Below are 13,688 nucleotides of genomic sequence, written 5' to 3' on the forward strand. Positions count from 1 at the left end.
CTTCCCCCTGAGAGAATAGATTATACATTCCAAAGTGTGGACACCCAGCTGAGTCACTGATTCTGGAGTAGAATTCTAGAGGGTGTGTGGACACCCAGCTGAGTCACACTGATTCTGGAACAGAATTCTAGAGGTGCCGTTCATGGAAAATATAATGTAAATAGTATGACTTAGAGCTGTGCATCAGGCCAGGTACTGAAGTCTCTTCTAATGAAAGAGAGAAAAAAGAAGAAATGAAGAGTAGGAAGAAAAAGAAGAAAAGAAGGAGAGATACAAACAGGGAGGGGGGAAGAAAATTGAATGGTCATATCAAAAATAAATACCTTCTCATTTTTGTAACTGAGTAATGGCAAGTAAAAAATAGCAATGTAGAAAATATACATTCTGGTGCTTATGTACCTGAGACTAAATAAAGCTTTGTAAACGCTGTTTCCTTAGAGACCATTTTACAGATACTCCCAACCTCTATCCTACATTCACCTGGCTAACTCCTACCTAGATATTCTGTTTAACATAGAACTCTTTACCCTATTATTTCCCATTTCAGCATCCTGCTTGCTTCCTTTAGAGAATGTATTATAATTTGTAATTATCTTAAATTTTTTGGTATACTTAATTTTTTGCCTGTCTCTCCTGAACTCCTCAATGGGAGCAGTGACTATTTATCTTATTCATAATATTCCCAAAGCCTAGCATTGAAGGACTCAAAAACTTGGCACTCAACTGGGGGTGGTTTTTTCCCCTGAGTGGACAGTTGGCAATATTTCTGAAGAGGATTGGTGGGAGAAAGAATTAGTAACATTCCTTTGCATTGATATTACAAAAGAGTCCCAGACATCATTAATGCCACTATTGAGAAACTCTGATTTAAGCTGGGGCTTTAAAATATGTTTTTGGGCCAGGCACAGTGGCTCACGCCTGTAATCCCAGCACTTTGGAAGGCCGAGTTGGGTGGATCACCTGAGGTCAGGAGTTCGAGACCAGCCTGGCCAACATGGTGAAACCCCATCTCTATCAAAAATACAAAAATTAGCTGGGTGTGGTGGTGGGTACCTATAATCCCAGCTACTTGGGAGGCTGAGGCAGGAGAATCGCTTGAACTCGGGAGGTGGAGGTTGCAGTGAGCTGAGATGGCACCACTGCATTTCAGCCTGGGCAACAAGAGCAAAACTCTGTCTCAAAATAAAATAAAATACGTTTCTGGGCCAGGCGCAGTAGCTCATGCCTGTAATCCTAACACTTTGGGAGGCTGCGGCTGCTTGAGACCAGAGTTCAAGACCATCCTGGGCAACATGGCGAAACCCTGTCTCTACAAAAAATTGCAACAATTAGCCGGGCATGGTGGATTATGCCTGTAGTCCCAGCTACTATGGAGGGTGAGGTGGGAGAATCACTTGAGCCCAGGAAATTAAGACTGCCATGAGCCATGACTGTGCCATCCCACTCCAGCCTGGGCAATAGGAGCGAGACCCTGTCTCTCAAAAAACAAAAACAAGAACAAAAACAAAAAAAAAGAAAGAAAGAAAAGAAAAAAAGAAAAATATATTTTAAAAGAAATCTTAGGCAAAGCATTTTTGCTTTTCCACTCACTGTCACATAATTAAAAAGTCCACCAGGCCAGGTATGTTGGCTCATGCCTATAATTCAGCACTTTTTGAAGCCAAGGTGGGAGGATCAGTTGAGCCCAGGATTTCGAGACCAGCCTGGTTAACAAAGTGAAATTCTGTCTCTACAAAAAATTTTAAAAAATAATACCAGGATATGACGGCAGGTGCCTGTAGTACAGCTACTCCAGAGGCTGAGGCAGGAGGATCCCTTGAGCCCAGGAGTTTGAGGCTGCAGTGAGTGAGCTATAATCGTGCCACTGTACTCCAGCTTGGTGACAGAGCAAGATCCTCTCTGTCAGAAAAAAAAAAAAAAAGTCCTCCAGTAATTTTCTAGTAATAAAAAAAATGGCCTTTTGCCCCTAGTATTAGAAAAAAATCCTGTCCAGTGCAATATCAAAAATTCTCTGCCACTTCCTCTACCTTGTTCTCCCTTCTCCCTGGCTTATTGGCTTTCTGTTTTGTGCCCCTCCACAGTTGGAGAAGACAAGAACAGAAAGGATCTTTCCGGACTGACACAGTTTTAGCAGTCAGTGGCTTTTGGGTGTGGCTGAGGTCTGAAGCTGAATCCTTCTCTCACGGAGTCCATCACTGGAACCCTCATCTACAGTCTCTTGGCTCAGCAATGCATCTTCTGGATGGCCACCTATGACCTAGTCCGTAGTCCCGTGATTTCCAGGGATCCTCTCACCCAAACTGACAGTCCTTTAGGACAGCCACTTTCAAGGTGACCCAGTCCAAATCTCTTACATGAGGTTCTCAGTCCAGAAAAAGGATACAAGTATCTTGCACAGAAGTGTGAACTGTTCCCAATCAGCCCTATATGCATTTTGTGTGTGTGTGAAAGTCTCGCTGCAGTGCAGTGGCACAATCCTGGTTCACTGCAACATCTGCCTCCTGGGTTCAAGTGATTCTCCTGCCTCAGCCTCCCGAGTAGCTGGGACTACAAGCGGGCACTACCATGCCCGGCTAATTTTTGTATTTTTTTTTTTTTTTTTTAGCAGAGATGGGGTTTCGTCATTGTTGGCCACGCTGGTCTTGAACTCCTGACCTCAAGTGATCTGCCTGCCTCAGCCTCCCAAAGTGCTGGGATTACGGGAATGAGCCTCCACACCCAGCCCCTATATGCATCTTCTGCTCAGAGGCAGCCTCAGCCTCTTGATTTAGAACTTTTCAAATGTACATCAGTTATCAGATATCATCTCTGTAAGATTCAAGGGGCACATCTCATCTTTTCCAAATGGTCCTCTTGAAGCCCCTCAGACTTGGCTTGAGATGAGAGCGAAGCACCTATTTCCCCATCCATCATAAAGGTATCTTAACTTAACATGTGTAATTTGGCACTGACATTTGAAGTCTCTGCCAAGAATCTGTTATCATCTGTTCACTCTTAGAGTAACGATTCAGGTTACCCTAGCTCAAAGTTTCTAAAAAATGACATGACATTGACATTTTGGATTAAATAATTCTTTGTTGTGGAGGGTGGTTCCTGTGCACTGGAGGATGCTTAGCAGCATCTTTAGTCTTTACCTACTAGATCCCAGTAGCACCTCCTCCAGTGATAACAAAGAAAAATGTCTCCAAACATTGCCAAAAGTCAACCAAGGGGCAAAATCACCCCCAGTTGAGAATTGGTACTCTAGTTTAGGCTAGTGCTTCTCAGAGTTTTCTTAGATTATCAGATCAGGTCATTTAGAAAATTATAATACACTGGGATCAATAGACAAGGATGCTTGCTGTTAGAGGTTTCCAGCAGGGATCACTGCCTTGGCATACCTGTAATCCACTTGAAGCCCATAGGTGAACTGGGATACAGAATTTGGATGCTCTGCAAAAAGGAGGTTTACTGGCTTATAGAATCCAAGGAATGATAGCTAGAACCAGGGACTCAAACATTGCAAGGGCTTTCTAATGATCTCTTTACCATTCCCTTTTTTTTTTTTTTTTTTTTTTTTGAGGCAGGGTATCGCTGTGTCACCCAAACTGAAGTGCAGTGGCACAATCATGGCTTACTGTAGCCTTGACCTCCTGGGTTCAAGCAATCTTCTCATCTCAGCCCCCCAAGAAGCTTGGACTACAAGTGCACTCCACCACGCCTGGCTAATTTTTGTATTTTTTTTTTTTTTTTTTTTTTTTTTTTTTTTTTGAGATGGAGTCTTGCTCTGTCGCCCAGGCTGGAGTGCAGTGGCGCAATCTCGGCTCACTGCAAGCTCCGCCTCCCGGGTTCACGCCATTCTCCTGCCTCAGCCTCTCCGAGTAGCTGGGACTACAGGCGCCCGCCACCATGCCCGGCTAATTTTTTTGTATTTTTAGTAGAGACGGGGTTTCACCGTGGTCTCGATCTCCTGACCTCGTGATCCACCCGCCTCAGCCTCCCAAAGTGCTGGGATTACAGGCGTGAGCCACCGCGCCCGGCTTGTATTTTTTATAGAGATGAGTTTTCGCCATGTTGCGCAGGCTGGTTTCATACTCCTGGGCTCAAGTGATCTGCCTGCCGTGGCCTCCCAAAGTGCTGGGATTACAGGTGTGAGCCACAGTACCTGGCCCATCACTCACTTTCTAATTTGCCATCTTACAGTTTTCTCCAAAAGCAGAGTTCCCAGTTTAAAAAAAAATCCCAAAGAATGGATTTACTATCTTCACCTGGGTCCAGTGCCTGTCCAAGAGCATTCAGCCAGAGGGTCAGGGTCATGGAAGAACAGGGCAGCTTCCATGACGATCAAGTAGATGAATGGAAGACACAATATCATAGATAGCCAATACTGGCTTACAGGCCAAGAAAAATTTCTTACTTGGCCCACCTTGCACTGCCAAAGTGCTAGGATTATAGATGTAAGTCACTGTGCCTCGCTGAACACAGGCCTTCTTTTGGAGTAGCACGGCATTCTCATGACTACTGAGGCAATGCAGTGAAAATATGCTCTAGGTCATTTTCCAGCTTCAGATCTCCAGATTTTACCATTTTCACAATCTTTTCAAGCCTCAATTTCTTGATCTTAAAAATGGCAATACTTTTTCTGATAACAGCTTTATTGAGATATATTCACATACCATACAATTCATCCATTTAAAGTCTACACCTCAATGGTTTTCAAGTGTACACTTCCAGAGAAGGAGAGACATTTTTGGCAGAGGGAGAAGCATAGGCAAAGGCACATCAGCAAGAAAGAATATACTGCAATTGGGAACTTACAAGGGGTCAGTATTGCTAAGTAAAGATTGACAGCAGGGGATAGGGGAAAAGACTAGACAAGAGAGGCAGATCATAAGTGGCCTTGTCTGCTAAGTAGTTTTTCTTCTAAGGATACGAGTAACTTTGGGAAAGGAAGCAACACAATGAGATTTATGTATTGGATTACTTGGATGGTAATGACTGACATAGAGTAGAGGCAGGCTACTTATTGTAGAATCCAGACGAGGGAAGGTAAGGGCTTAGCAGTGGAGATGGTAATGAGAGTTACTTAGGAGTCTAAAATAACAGACTTTTAATTGACTACATGGGAGATGGAGCCTAGGAGGGCTACTCTGTACAGATCCTCTAAATTCTTACCTGGGTTATTTTAATAGCTTCCTCACATGTCTTTCCGACTCTATTCTCATTCTCCTTTAGTCCAATGCCATACTTCTAAACATAACTTTCTAAAATTATATCTAGTCATGTAAGTCTTCAGTGACTCTTCCCTGCCCCCAAAGAGTTTTTTTCTCACCAAGGTCCTAGGATGAGACAAATAAGTTGCCTAGAATGCAATATCTAAGAACCCTATATTTGCAAGAACCAGCAAATACTTCTAACTGTATGCCCTAGGTACCTTGCTTGCTTCCTAGGTCCTCATGGCCTTAGTTTGACCCAAATTTACTCCACCTACCTAGTATTTTGCTATGCCCAATCAAATACCCTGTCCTCAAGCTACTCTAACTTACATTTCATTTTTCTGAAAGGCAAAACATTTGCTTGTGCCTCTCCTACTTAGCACAACTTTACTTATACAGGGAATGCCTTTTCTCTCAAAAGCGAACTCCATTCATCCTTTAAAGGGACACCTTCTGGGGCAGCCACGTCCAACCCTTTGAATGCAACAACTTTTTTGCTGATCCATGGTGGTGGACATCATGAAAATTATGCATGGAACTTTTTTTTTTTTTTTGAGACAGAGTTTCACTCTTGTTGCCCAGGTTGGACTGCAATGGCGAGGTCTCGGCTCACTGCAACCTCTGCCTCCCGGGTTCAAGCGATTCTCCTGCCTCAGCCTCCCCGAGTAGCTGTGATTACAGGCGCCCACCATCACACCCAGATAATTTTTTTTTATATTTTAGTAGAGACAGGGTTTTACCATATTGGCCAGGCTGGTCTCTAACTCCTGACCTCAGGTGATCCACCCGCCTCAGCCTCCCAAAGTGCTGGGATTACAAGCGTGAGCCACTGCATCTGGCCTTCATGGAACATTTTTTTATTTTTTATTTTTTTAGCTCATCAGCTATCATTAGTGTTAGTATATTTTATGTACGGCCCAAGGCCATTCTTTTTCCAGTGTGGCCCAGGGAAGCCAAAGGAATGGACACCCGTGTCCTAGGGGAAGCCTCTTCTGACTTTTCTGTGCTGTGTGGGCCTTTCTTTGCATTCTGTACCATGTTCCTTAGTGATTATTACTGCTGCTTGATTATACAATATACATTGTAATGTCATTATTACACGTAGCAGTGATTTGTTCACTTTTCCATTTCCTGAACCAAGCTGTGGGCAGGAATTTTTCTTACTCATTCTAGTATTTCCAGCTTTCAGCACACTACAAGGCACAATGTAAGAAATGAACAAATCAATAAACCTATTTCTGAAAAAAACAAATGAATGGGAAAATATGAAAGAATTACAAGATATATTTTTTAACTTAGAGAAGCAGTAATTTTCTTGTACTTCTCAAAATTTCCATCATTTAAATATATACACAGCAGATGCAGCTGTTTTTAAAAAATAAGTTTAGAAATGACACATGGTTTTCTAGAGTTTTGAAGTCATAAGATTTTTTAGAAATGCAAAATATGAACTCTTGTTTCCTGGTAGTTTAATTTAAATTTTATGTTCTTTATGTTAAAGTAACTTTAGAATAAACTTATTTGCCTAAACTCTTACTTGAAAAATCTCTGTGATGTCTATTAGTTATTTTACATTTTGATGTAAATACCTTCCAATAGAACACAGGTGTCTCTCTCTCTCTCTCTCTCTCTTTGAAAAAGGGTCAAACCAGGAGGATAACTTGAGGTCAGGAGTTCGAGACCAGCCTGGCCAACATGGAGAAACCCTGTCTGTACTAAAAAATACAAATATTAACCGGGCATGGTGGCATGTACCTGCAGTCCCAGCTACTCAAGAGGCTCAGGCGGGAGGATTGCTTGAGCCCAGAAGGCAGACATTGCAGAGAGCTGAGATTACATCACCGCACTACAGCCTAGGTGACAGAAGGAAACTCCGTCTCAAAAATAAATAAGTAAATAAATAAAAATAAACAATAAAAATAAAAAAATAAATAAATTTTTAGAACATTTTCACCATTCCCAAAAGAGACCCTGTGCCCTTCAGCTGTCTTTCCGCTTTAATTCCACTTTAATTTAATTAAATCCACTTTAATTTCCGCTCAACTCTCCCAGCTCTAGGCAATCACTATGCTGCTTCCTCTTTGTATAGATTTGGCTATTCTGGACATTGCATATCATTAGAATCATATATAATATACGGTCTTTGTAACAGTCTTTTTTTTTTTTTTTTTTTTTTGAGACAGAGTCTCCCTCTGTCGTCCAGGCTGGAGTGCAGTGGTGCAATCTTGGCTCACTGCAACCTCCACCTCCTGAGTTCAAGCCATTCTCCTGCCTCAGCCTCCCAAGTAGCTGGGACTACAGGTGCACGCCACCATGCCCGACTAATTTTTGTATTTTTAGTAGAGATGGGGTTTCACCATGTTGACCAGGCTGGTCTTGAACTCCTAACCTCAAATGATCTGCCCACCTCCACCTCCCAAAGTGCTGGGATTACAGGCGTGGGCCACCATGCCCTGCCTGACAGGCTTCTTTACTTAACATAATGTTTTTAAGATTTGTCCATGTTATAACATTTATCAGTTCATCATTCGTTTTTATGACCAAATAATATTACATGAATATATCACATTTTATTTATTCATTCATCAGTTGATGGACATTTGAGTTGTTTTGACTTTTTGGCCATTAAGAATAATGCTGTGGCGGGGCATGGTGGCTCATGCCTGTAATCCCAGCACTTTGGGAGGCCGAGGTGGGTGGATCATGAGGTCAGGAGATCGAGACCATCCTGGCTAACACGGTGAAAACCTGTCTCTACTAAAAACACAAAAACAAAATGAGCCAGGCATGGTGGTAGGCGCCTGTAGTCCCAGCTACTCGGGAGGCTGACACGGGAGAATGGCGTGAACCCGGGAGGCAGAGCTTGCAGTGAGCCGAGATTGCACCACTGCTCTCTAGCCTGGGCAACAGAGTGAGACTCTATCTCAAAAAAAAAAAAAAAGAAAAAAACAAAAGAAAGAAAATGCTGCTAGGCCAGGCACGGTGTCTCACGCCTGTAATCCCAGCACTTTGGGAGGCCCAGGCTGGAGGATCACTTGAGGCGAGGAGTTTGAGACCAGCCTGGCCAACATGGTGAAACCCACTCTCTACTAAAAATACAAAAATTAGCTGGCATGATGGCGAGTGCCTGTAATCCCAGCTACTCGTGAGGCTGAGATGGAAGAATCACTTGGGCCTGGGAAACAGAGGTTGCAGTGAGCCAAGATCGTGCCACTGCACTCCAGCCTGGGTGACACAGTGAGACTATGTCTCAAAAAAAAAAAAAAAAGAATAATGCTGCTATGCATATTCATGTACAAGTTTTGGTATGAATGTATGTTTCATTTCTCTTGGGTATTACCTAGGAGTAGAATTGCTGGACCATATGATAACTCTATAGTTAACGTTTTGAGGAACTGAATCTGTAGTATTTGGATATGTACATACAACTATACTCTGAATAGATGTTCTCAATTAGCATCTAAAACCATACTTTGAGTTCTAGATGCCTTGGTTAGCTTAGTTCTGACTCATAGAAGGGTCCTGTAAAGTACTTTCAGAGGGTAATGAGACTAAAGCTATAATGGCCAATATGTGACCTATAGCATTGTATGTATTTGAAAGGAGGCCCCTAGGTATTTCTGGGGACTGCCAAGTTTTTGCAGTTAATAGAAAAAGTAATTGGAGCTACAAATTACCTAAAAGTGTTCATCTACTTAGGTAATATAATTGCTTTTACATCCTCAATGTGCTAGACTTCTTTCTTCAGGCTTAATGTCGTCACTTGATAAATGTTGTTTCCACTAATCAATCATTCATGAAGTACATTGGCCACATATTGTTTCAGATGGAATGAGCAGTGACCCTAACTATTCTTTGTTTGTTTGTTTGTTTGTTTGTTTGTTTTTGAGACGGAGTCTCGCTGTGTCGCCCAGGCTGGAGTGCAGTGGCGCGATCTCGGCTTACTGCAAGCTCCCCCTCCCGGGTTCCCGCCATCCTCCTGCCTCAGCCTCCCGAGTAGCTGGGACTACAGGCGCCCGCCAACACACCCGGCTAATTTTTTGTATTTTTGGTAGAGACAGAGTTTCACGGTGTTAGCCAGGACGGTCTCAATCTCCTGACCTCGTGATCAGCCCATCTTGGCCTCCCAAAGTGCTGGGATTACAGGCGTGAACCACCACGCCTGGCCGACCCTAAATATTCTAAATAAAATATCAGATATACCCAACCAGTGCAATTAAATCTGACTTTGGTGCTGGGCACGGTGGCTCACGACTGTAATCCCAGCACTTTGGGAGGCCGAGGTGGGCAGATCACTTGAAGTCAGGAGTTTGAGATCAGCCTGGCCAACATAGCGAAACCCGTCTCTACTAAAAATACAAAAATTAGGGCCGGGTGCAGTGGCTCATGCCTGTAATCCCAGAACTTTGGGAGGCCAAGGGGGGCAGATCACTAGGTCAGGAGATCAAGACCATCCTGGCTAACATGGTGAAACCCCGTCTCTACTAAAAATACAAAAAATTAGCTGGGCATGGTGGCAGACGCCTGTAGTCCCAGCTACTCCGGAGGCCGAGGCAAGAGAATGGCGTGAACCCGGGAGGAAGAGCCTGCAGTGAGCTGAGACCACGCCACTGCACTCCAGCCTAGGCGACAGAGCGAGACTCTGTCTCAAAAAAAAAAAAAAGAAAGAAAGAAAAAGAAAAGAAAGAAAAATTAGCTGGACGTGGTGGCATGAGCCTGTAGTCCCAGCTACTTGGGAGACTGAGGAAGGAGAATCACTTAAACCCAGGGGGTGGAGGTTGCAGTGAGCCAAGATTGTGCCACTGCACTCCAGCCTGGGTGACAGAGCGAGCGAGACTCTATCTAAATAAATAAATAAAAATAAGTCTGACTTTGGTACCTTCTGCATGTGGCTCACTCCTAAATGCTGGCTCTTTTCTTGTCCCTTTTGTATGTTCCTCAATGACTATCTCCTTTGCTAGGGACCTCTTATTGTTTCATTCCCCAACCCTGGACAAAAAAAACCTGTGGCTGACCATTTAGATGGTCAATTTAAACCTGGTTTGAAGATACAACCTTCTAATATAATTCAAGCCTAGCTACATTCTGTGACACTCATATGGTCCACGGGAAAATTTTTCTTGCAAAGTTGCAAGTACAGGCCCCTTCTGTTGTAGGCCTCTCTCTCTCTCTGTTCTGCCATCAAAGGCTTCTCTAGATAGCCTACTGCGTTTAGACTTTTCCAGGTAACATAAATTCCAGGGCACAGAGTCAACTTGTCTGAATTTCTTAAAGTTCCTTTACTTGGCTTGAGGTGGAGATAGTGTGGGATAAGCACTCTCTTCTTCTCACTCCTGGGGAAGGGGAACAAAAATGCACAGCACTCCAGAAAACTGTCTCCTAGGCTTTTTTTTTTTTTTTTTTTTTGAGACAGGGTTTGGCTCTGTCACCCAGGCTGGAGTACAGTAGTACGATCTTGGATCACTGCAACCTCCATCTCCTGGGCTCATGCCATCACCCTCCCATGTCATCCTCCCACTGCAACCTCCCGAGTAGCTGACACTACAGGTGTGCCCAACCACACCCAGCTAGTTTTTGCATTTTTATAGGGACTGGTTTTCATCATGTTGCCAAAGCCGGTCTTGAATTCCTGGGCTCAGAGTGATCCACCCGCCTGAGCCTCCCAAAGTGCTGGGACTACAGGCATGAGCCACCAAGCCTGGCCCTTCCAGGCATGTTTATTCTACAATCTTCTTTCATCAATCCTGACATATCATTTCTGGGAGGTGTGTGAGAACTGAGGATTGCTAAACTGGCTTCACAGTCTTCCAGCATGTCCTATGGGGATGGTGTGGCATCCTCTTTTAGAATGCTCAGGGTACTTCACATTTATTTTCTCAGCTTTGGAGCCTCTGTTAAAAGATGCACTGAAGCGTCTCATTTAATATGCCATATATCTTAGAAATATGTGCCAGGATTGTTCTATGTTCTTTTTTTTTTTTTAAGGTGTGCACTTTTATTCAACTGGTCTCAAGTCAGTATACAGGTAAGCCCTGGCTGTCTCTACCCACTTCCAGGGAGACCAAAAGCCTTCATACATCTCAAGTTGGGGGACACAAAAGGGGGCCACGAAGGCTGATCATTCAAAATAAAACAAAATAAAAAAGTATTAAGGCAAAGATTAAAAAAATTTTGCAGCAGGGCACAGTGGCTCACGCCTGTAATCCCAGCACTTTGGGAGGCCGAGGTGGGCAGATCACAAGGTCAGGAGATCGAGACCATCCTGGCTAACACAGTGAAACCCCGTCTCTACTAAAAATACAAAAAATTAGCCAGGCGTGGTGGCGGGTGCCTGTAGTCCCAGCTACTCGGGAGGCTGAGGCAGGAGAAGGGCGTGAACCTGGGAGACGGAGCTTGCAGTGAGCCGAGATCGCACCACTGCACTCCAGTCTCAGCGACAGAGCGAGACTCCATCTCAAAAAAAAAAAAAAATTTGCATTACATAATTTACATGATAGCAATGCTATCACCTCCCCTGTGTGGACTCAGGAGAGGACTGGGCCGTTCTCCTTAGAGAGAAGTGGGGTGACTTTTAGGAGGGCAAGGGACTTCCTGTAACAATGCATCTCACGATATTTGGAATGACTATTAAAAAAAAGAACAATGTACAAAGTCCTCCGCCACATTGTAGAACTTTCAGGGATGCTCACTCCAGCCAACTACTCTCACCTTCACCGTTCCAGTTTTAAAATCCTGAGTCAAGCCACCCCCTCAAAAAAAATAAAAATAAAAAAAAGCCATGCCAATCTCATCTTGTTTTCTGTGCAAGTTAGCTTTGGTCAAGAAAGGGTATAACGCAACTAAGTAAAAGTCCACCTAGAAGCATTTGCGGTGGACAATGGAGGGGCTGGAGGGGCTGGACTAATCGTATTCCTGCTTGCTGATCCACATCTGCTGGAAGGTGGACAGCGAGGCCAGGATGGAGCCACTGATCCACATGGAGTATCTACTCTGGGGAGGAGCAACGATCTTGATCTCCATCGTGCTGGGCACCAGGGTGGTGATCTCCTTCTGCATCCTGTCAGTGATGCCAGGGTACATGGCAGTGCCGCCAGACAGCACTGTGTTAGCGTAGAGGTCTTTGCAGATGTGCACGTCACACTTCATGATGGAGTTGAAGGTAGTTTCTTGGATGCCACAGGATTCCATGCCCAGGAAGGAAGACTGGAAGAGCACCTTGGGGCAGTGGAACCGCTCCTTGCCGATAGTGATGACCTGGCTGTCAGGCAGCTAGTAGCTCTTCTCCAGGGAGGAGCTAGAGGCTGCCGTGGCCATCTCCTGATCCAAGTCCAGGGTGACGTAGCACAGCTTCTCCTTGACGCCATGCATGATTTTCCACTGGGCAGTGGTGATGAAGCTGTAATGGCGCTCCATGAGGATCTTCATGAGGTAATCAGTCAGGTCCTGGTCAGCCAGGTCCAGAAACAGGGTGGCCTGGAGGAGGGCCTACCCCTCGTAGACGGGCACAGTGTGGGTGACCCCGTCGCTGGAGTCCATCACGATGTGGCCAGAGGTGTACAGGGACAGCACGGCCTGGATGGCCATGTACATGGCTGGGGTGTTGAGGGTCTCAAACATGATCTGGGTCATCTTCTCGTGATTGGCCTTGGAGTTCAGGGCGGCCTCAGTCAGTACTACAGGTGCTCCTTGGAGCCACACACAGCTCATTGTAGAAGTTGTGGTGCCAGATCTTCTCCATGTCATCCCAGTTGGTGATGATGCTGTGCTCTATGGGGTACTTCAGGGTCAGGATACCTCTCTTGCTGTGGGCCTCATCACCCTCGTAGGAGTCCTTTTGACCCATGCCCACCATCACACAGATGTGGACAGGCAGCGGAGCTCTGTGCTCATGGGGTGGATGCAGTCTTAGCAGTCTGTTCTACGTTCTTAACCTTTTTTTTTTTTTTATAGACCTCTTGGCTTTCTGGTAGAGTCTGGGACCCCCTTTTCAAAGTAATGCTTCTATGTGTATAAAACAAATACATGGGATTACAAGGCAAACCAACTATATTGAAATAAAGTTGCCTCCTTGGATCCCATGGAGGTCCAGGTACTCAAGTTAAAAATTTCCATAAGAGCTGGGTGCGGTGGCTCACACCTGTAATCCTAGCACTTTGGGAGGCCAAGGCAGGCGGATTGCCTGAGTTCAGGAGTCTGAGAACAGCCCAGGCAACACAGTGAAACCCTGTCTCTACTAAAATACAAAAAATTAGCTGGGCATGGCAGCATGCACCTGTAGTCTCAGCTACTCGGGAGGCTGAGGCAGGAGAATTGCTCGAACCCGGGAGGTGGAGGTTGCAGTGAGCTAAGATCGTGCTACTGCATTCCACCCTGGGCAACAGAGCGAGACTTCGTCTCAAAAAAAAAAAAAAATTTCCATAAGATTCTTAGTTCTTTCTAAGCATTACTATATTTGTCTTTCTTTTTCTTTTTTCGTTTTATTTTTTGAGACAG

At 44.5% G+C, this 13,688-nt stretch overlaps 1 pseudogene; it reads right to left on the reverse strand.

Moving 5' to 3' along the window:
- Positions 1–11,657: 11,657 nt before the first annotated feature.
- LOC134733670 (actin, cytoplasmic 1-like) lies at positions 11,658–13,171 on the reverse strand (annotated as a pseudogene).
- Positions 13,172–13,688: the final 517 nt, after the last annotated feature.

The sequence above is a fragment of the Symphalangus syndactylus genome, chromosome 12, assembly GCF_028878055.3.
Source record: "Symphalangus syndactylus isolate Jambi chromosome 12, NHGRI_mSymSyn1-v2.1_pri, whole genome shotgun sequence".
In the NCBI taxonomy this organism is placed as follows: domain Eukaryota; kingdom Metazoa; phylum Chordata; class Mammalia; order Primates; family Hylobatidae; genus Symphalangus; species Symphalangus syndactylus.